The following is an 8,402-nucleotide window of genomic DNA, read 5'->3' on the forward strand; positions in this document are numbered from 1 at the left end:
AACCCACCCAGAATCGTTAGCTTCTATGACTCTATGAACCATAAAAAATTTAGAATCAAAATCTTGGGTTTTTTTAGCTCATTGTGGAGAGAAAGTGAGAGATATGTTGTGTTTAGTTCACAAGAATGGAAAAAGAAGAAGGGTAAATCGATTTTGGGAGCATTAAGAGCTTCAAATTGGTTGTTCATGGTGGTTGTGGTATTGATGACAATGGCAATCTTGTAATTATTTGAAGATGATGAGGGTGAGAGAGTAAAAATGTCATTTTCGAAAAAAAAAGAAAAAAAAAATTGATGGCATTTTCGTAAATTATATGAACTTGTGGGGTGAATAGGGCTAAACCAATTTTCAAAAAAAAGGAGGTTAGTTTTGTGTTTGACTTTAAGTTATAGGTCAATTCTGCAAAAAGCCCTAATTTGTATATGTTCTGCTTGATCTGTATTTCTTTTTGATCTGCATATTGTTATCTGAATCACTCATTCGGAGCATATATCCATTTATCAGAATTTTAGGCTTCTAATGTGGCGCATATAAAAAAATGCAGATCCAAAAGGTAATGGAGATCACGCTTAATAAACGCAGATAAAGTAGATTACCCTGCAAAAAAAGAAGTGAATTGTATCACTTATTTACAAATGAAACAAATATAGATAATTCAAAATCAATTACAACAAATGATATTATCTATACTATTAAAATAGAAGTCATGATTTTTTTCATGTGTGGTTTCTTAATTTGGACCAGCCTTTAGAAATTTTATTAAATGGATTGTATTAAGATTATATAATATATAGAATTTTTGAATTATTTTAATCATACTATGTTTTGATATCTTTTCATTTTAAAAAAAAATATATATATATATATATATATATTTTTTTTAACTTTTTAACAAATATTTTAAGAGATTTGAACAGGCTCTTATTTTTCAAAAATTATATGTAAATATTTTCACTGATTTCATAATTAGTTTTGAAATATTATTATATATATTTTATAAAGTGAAAAATATAAATTATATCCTATTTCTATCTATTATATAATCATAATCAATCATATAAATTATATATATATTTATATATTTTATTTTCATAAGTATTTATGTTCAAATATAATATGTTGGTAACATGGATTAACTTATATAATGCATGTATAAAAAATTAACATGTATTTCATTAAAGTTAATAATATAAATCTTTTAATCATGATGTCTTTTTATTTTAAATATAAATATAAAATTATATATATATATATATATATATATATATATATATATATATTGTAAAAAATCTGTTGAAAAATATTTTAACAATATCTTAATTTTCAAAAACTTTATGTAAATATGTTAACTAATTTTGTAATTAGCAATGAACTATTATTATGCTTTAATATATATGCAGTTATCGTTTATAAAATAAAAGTAAAAATTATATCTTATTTTATCTATTTTATTATAATAATAATTCATGTCAAAATAAAATTATTATATTGAACTAAATATGGTAAATTTATATTAAATTTATAAATTTTATTTTCATAAATATAAAATATTTATGCTAAAAATATAAAACGATGACATATCGACTTAGCATTCACAAACTATATAATACATATATAAAAATTGACATATCTTATACTTTTGTATATACACTAATATATTATCTAAAATGAAGAAACATAAAAAAAATATTTCTAAAAAGAAATTAGGATTTGAAGGTCGGCGGGTGAGAAATGGGCATAAATTTAAGGTTTTATCAGCTAAGTCATGATGTTATTATCCCATGATAATGGAGTTCCATAAAGGAGTATGACGGCGACTTTGATCTGAATATGAAACAAATTTGAAGACTCATTCGACTGTTTGAATCAGCTAAATTCTAATCATAATTTGTATGCATGAACATTTGTTCCTAACATGAGTAATAATTTCTAACATAAATTTTATTTTAATAAATAAAAAAAAAGGCGTTGTGTTTCGATTGTCACATAGTTCAATCTTCTTAGAATCTAATAGTTTGTTTTTTATAGATGTCAACAATTGTTTAATCTGAATTTGTCATAATTATGAGATAGCACGAATTAGATGTTGGATTTAATATTATGTTGATGAAGTCGGAACTCGGTGACAAGAAATGATGTTTCACTAATTATATTTAAATCTTATAAAATTAGCTATGTAATCGTTGCAAAGTGATCAAACCGTTCATAGTTATTTTATTAGAGAAATAAAAATTCTGGATGGACATGTTTATGAGAGAATTAGTTTTCTCCACTTTGGTGTAGAGAGCCCAGGATGATTTTTGATGATGATTCTGCATTGAGATGCCTATATGAGTTTTGGTAGGCATTTCCTTCTTTTTTTATAGTCTTTTACATTTTTTGTCGATTTTCTTTTCTCGGCCAACTTCATTTTCCTTGCTGGCTTTTGATTTTTTTGGGACCAATTTCAATTTAGCAAGGCTTTTGACAAGAGTGTCGAATCCATCTCAAACACTACATTTTAAGAAGAAAAAAATAGCGATGCTTCTCGATGTATCTCATTCCAACCAAAACCACTAATCATAGCAGTCCAGGAAACTAGATTTCTCTCAGAGAGCAATCTATAAAATTCACAAACATCTACATATTGAAAATAAACATAGACCATGCTCGTCCAAGTAACTACATTCTTCTCACTCGTATTCTCAAAAAAACTTTCACTTCTTCTAAGCCATCAATTTCAATATACTCTCTAATCACAGCATTCTAGGAGAGAATATATTGACTAAGCATATAATCAAACACTTATTTCAACTTGAGTTTTGACCTACATAAAATTTTCCATTTTGATCGAATTTCTATGAAATTTGAGCTCATTTTTATGCCAAAACATTATGCATTTCATTTTTAAACGATGAATTGTTCGTTTCAAAATGACATGATGTGTCTCTACATTCAAAGAAATTTGAACGAGCTACATGTAGAAGAATTTGGCCAAAATGGAAAATTATATACTTATTAATTTAAAGGAGCATGAAAAAAGTAAGAAACATATGCTTAACATGAGTGTTTGGACTGAATTTCGACAGATATTAAAAGGCGTATAGGAAAAATGTACTAGAATAAATTATTTCTATTGTGAAATATCTTGAAAAATATAATTTGACATTATGTGGAACATATGAAAAGTTATATGAAGTAGTAATGGTAACTTTTCAGGATTATTAGAGATTCTAGCAGAATTTCATTGTTATAAAAACACATGTTTATTGGATTACATATCACTAGTGGTAGTATTTCATCATCATTATATTGGTCATGATATCCAAAATAAATTAATTCTTTTGATTACTTCATGAATTAAATTAAACTCAATACAAAAATAAAAGAAGCAGAATATTTTAAGTGATTTTGAATTGTACTCCCGATGCTAGCCATCAAGAGAAAATGACAATTATTCTAAGGTAAGTTCATTTTTCACTTTTGAAGTGTTAAAATATACGTTATAATCTTTAGATCTTGATTTAGATAAAGTGATAGGTCAAAACTATGATAATGTATCTAATAGGAAAGAACGAAAACAAAGTGTTCATAAAAAAAATATTTGAATATTTGTCTTAGAGATTTTTATACACTATATGCTTTTCATAGTCTAAATTTGGTCTTGCGTGATAATGCAAATAACTATATGAAAGTGAAATATTTTCTGCTGTGCTGCAATATTTATATATATTTTTTATAATACTATACAAAATGGGGGGACATTTTGAAAATAAAGGTGAACTTTTTTACTATTAAGTGGTTGTCAACAATCTGTTGGGAAAATTGGATTAAAGAATTAAAGCCATAAGATTTCAGATTATAGATATACGAGAAGCTTTATTTGAAATGAGTGAAAATGATAATTGATACTTTGATCCAAAATTATAATTGATCCTTTGATCCAAAATGAAGCAAAATCTTTAGCAATAAAAGAGCTTAGTAATTTGAATTTATATTATCTAGTATTATTTAGTTTGACATATTGCATGTAGTGAAAATGGTTAGTTAACGATTACAGTCAAAGGTAGCAATTTGATGTTGCAATGACCAAAGTAAGTGGATTGATTTCTTATTTTTTAGAAATATATTGAAACTGAGATTGTTGATGCTATGATGAAAGCAAAAGAAATTGTTGATAAAATTGGTATTGAATCAGTTGTTATTCAAACACGTGTTATTTGTAGAAAAAGGAAGTTTGGTAACTAATAGTAATGAAACTATATTATCTATACATGAAACATTGATTCAAGAACATGTTATATAATAGACCACTAGGAGTTTTCTCTGCACAATGTGCAGAAACAATAATTTTTTATGTATTATTTTTATTTAAAAGAAAATTTATATTTGTATTTGGACATATTTATTTTTATATTTTAACTTCAACAATTTGAAAAAAAATCATAACCGTATTTTGTACTCTTATTTCTTTTGATTTGGTTTAACTACTTCAATTTGATTTTATTTTATAATAATATTTTTTGGTTATATTATATTACATTTAATTGCTCTTTATTTTAAATCTATCTTTTACCATATATATATATTCTAATAAATTTTGAATTTTTGTTTGTTTTAGTTGAAATATGTTAAACTAAGAAAAATCAATTTTTTAATTAACCTAGTGAACCTATAAATTAAATTAAAATTTTAATCATTTACCAATCAAAAAATATTTGATTAGTGTTTCTTTAGTTTTGTATTTGTTGATGAATATTTACAATTAATTTGCATAAAATGTATGTTTATACAAAATATGATATATAAGTTACTGTAAGAAATATATTCGTAACTACATTTACTATTTAGTTTATTTTTATTAATGTAATATATATATTAATTTAATAGTGATATATGAGTTATTAGTTTTAATATATTTTAATAATCTTTCCAAAAATAAATACTTATATAGAAAATTAACATTAATGATGATCTAGAAGTTAATAGGTACTACCATATTTAAAAACCTTATTAAAAATATATAGAACTTTACGAGGAAAATTGTAAATGTCACAATTAGGTTAGTGTCATGTTACATTTTCCAAAGCCATGTCAGCATTTTTCTCTTAGAGTGATTGTAATGATGACACATATACAAATCACTTGGTAAATAATGTCTAGGGGATTCTATTAGTTCACTTGATAAAATATTTGAAAAATACACATTAATACATTATATCAAACTATATTTGGTTTGCAATTTGATTCTAATAAGTTGAAAATGCATGGTGATGAGATTTTAAAATCATGTTTTAATTTTGTAGAAAATAGTTTAAAAACTGAAAATTGATTAGATGTTAATTGACGTGACTTTTCTCTTGAGGTTAAGATTCTTAAATAACTTTTATCAAGTAAGAAGATAAATGTAAGTGATGTTTTGAATTTTTTTTATAGAATTTGATAGTTTTCCAAATACTACAGCTACATATAAAAGTTTACACACTGTTCTTATTACTATTTATTATGGAGATTTTTTTTTTCAAAATTGAAGCATTTCAAATACCTAAAAGCATCTATGTCACAAAAAAGTTACATGAGTTAGATTTAATAGCAATTGAGAACAATTTTGAAAGAATTAGATGTTAAATCTTTAATTGATGATTTCGTTTCAAAGCATCTAAATAGAATGACTTATTTGGTTGAATGATTATGAGAAAAATATTTAAACCCAAACCAGACCATACAAAATGTTCATTTTAAAATCATTAAATCATATTTCCTATATACACTTGAATCCAAAAAAACCCCAAAGTTGTAAAATTTCGATCATGCAAGTCTTGTGAATTATGACTAATCCAGCTGGGTGATTCGTCGCAACAAAGGTTTCTCTTAATGAACCATCAATCGAACCGTGTAGATTGTAAAAAGTTTGAGACTTTGAGCTTGGAATAAAAGGTGGTGAATTTGTGTGCCTTTTTAAATGTAGCTGTAACCGTTGTCATTGTCATCTCCTATGGAAATGAAACTCAGAATAACAACATAAGACAATGTAGGAAGAGAAATCAAAGGCTAATGCACTCAACATATGAGTCCAGCGTGCTTTAGAATAGAGGGCATTGCATGCTTATTGATATACTATGAATTTTACCCACTTTCAACCATGGTATATAGATGTTTTAGGAACTAACTATGTTGTTTTGGAGTCCTTTGAGAACTTTTACAGGTTCATGGATGATTTGGAGAAAAGTGGTGATTTGGGTGCATTTTAGATATAAAATGTGAGGAAGCTCGAAGCTGACCATCGAACCAGTTCGAGGTCGACATTCAGAGTCCACCATCGATCGATGCACACTATGTGCCATCGATCGACAGCGAAGTGCGCAAAGCCCAGCCGGCTTAAAACCCAAGTCAAGACATAATTATGGAAATACCCCTGGCCGACTTTTAACCTAATATTTATGTGCTCTGCCATTTTGTTCTAGGAAACACACGCTTTTTACACTATTCATATTCTCTAGTTTCATACAACAAAGGTTTTTAGTAGATTTAGAAAGAAGATCCAAGACTCCTTCAGAGATTTGTATTGGAACTCCAGTATTTCTGACCTTAATTTATTTATGAATTCCTTTATGTTATTTGCTATGAATTGCTTTGCTATGTCTGAGTAGTTCATCTTGTTAAGTTTAAGGTTCAAATAGTCATGAGGGATTAGCCCAAAATATAGAACTGCTAAGTTGTCTGGATATCCATCAATTGAATTGCCTTTAATGCTTGTGTTCTAGAGTAGTTAACTAGGACCATGTTCTTAGATAATTGGGCGCAAGCGAAAGCATGGTCCTTTGTATGATTTAATTCATATTGTGCTAGGATTGCTAGAAACAAGCGACAACTGATTTAGTTAAACTAAGTAAACACGTTCAAACCCGCTCGCTAAAGCTTGCTAGATGGGACGTCGATCGACAACTCCATAGTTGCATCAATCGACGGACTGAAAGGTGTATCGAACGACTATCATTGATAGCATTGACACCCGATTAATAACCCTAAGCCGGCTTCATTTAAATTGAATTTGAACCATCCATGTATTCTAGTTACTTGCGTCACAATTAATTCTCAAAACCCCACTTGTTTCTCAGCTTATTATTGAACTCATAAGAGTAAAGAGTAAACTGGTCCTCTGGATTGAATCTCAAATATTACAATTACCACTGTTAACTTGACAGTAGCAAGGATTCATTTTTAGTGTATCAAGTTTTGGCGCCGTTGCGACGGAGACTAAGCTTTTACCTTTATTTTTCGGTTTAATATTTATTCTGAGATATCTAACTTGCTCTACGTCTTTGTTGGAACAGATGATCCAAGTGCATGACCAGTAGACATACTCGGAGCAACGCACAAGGACCACTACATCAACTGACCAACGACGAACTCGCAAGATTAGAAAGACATAACCACCAACAGCCAAGAACAACCGACACCAACATGGGTGATCACGGCAATATGGATGACCTCACTGCTGCATTGGCACTCATTCAACAACAAATGCAGAATCAGCAACAGCAGATGCAGCAGATGCAACAAACCATCCAAAATGAACAACAAGCTGCTCATGAACAAGCAGCCGAGAACGCCGCGCGTGAGGAGCGTGGTTCTCTTATTGGGGAGCGAAACCTTCCGCGGAACTTCGATACAAACTGCTCTCCCGTCAACCCTCCACCCTGTACTCGACAAGATTATGAGATCAAACCTGCACTGATAGGTCTGGTACAGAAGAGCACGTTCAGTGGCCTCACATCAGACATACCAATGGATCACATAGAGGCCTTTGAGAGGATTTGCAATTTTTCTCGCTCTAATGGAGTGCCACCGGATTATGTCAAATGCACGCTGTTCACATTCTCTCTCGAAGGGAAAGCTTCTCGTTGGCTGCAATCTCTCCCAACCGGTTCTCTAACCTCATGGGACCAGGTTCGATCAGCATTCATGAGTCACTTCTACACCAAGTCCAAAACTGCGGTTCTGAGGCATAGAATCTCCAACTTCAAGCAGAAATCTGATGAACCTTTTCATGAAGCTTGGGAAAGGTACAAAGAGTACCAGAGAGAGTGCCCACACCATGGGTTTGATGACGATTACATATTGGAGGTGTTCTACGATGGAGTGAGCTATGAGTTCCGGAACACCCTTGATTCCTCTAGTAACGGAGACTTCATGACTCAAACCACACCTGGTGCGTTCGCGCTGATTGAGAACATGGCTTCGAGTTCACTCAATAAGAACAAGAAGCATGATCGCTCCAAAAGTGTGAACAGTATAGATGACCTAGCGGCAAAGATGGACCAGCTGCTTAAGGGAAACCAGAGCCATGTTTTCATAATGGAAGAAGCAACTCCTGAGAAGAGCGCAGGCGACAAGGCGTTGGAAGCTGAAAAAGCAGGAGA

This window comes from Brassica oleracea, chromosome C5 (genome assembly GCF_000695525.1).
Source record: "Brassica oleracea var. oleracea cultivar TO1000 chromosome C5, BOL, whole genome shotgun sequence".
NCBI classification, from domain to species: Eukaryota; Viridiplantae; Streptophyta; class Magnoliopsida; order Brassicales; family Brassicaceae; genus Brassica; species Brassica oleracea.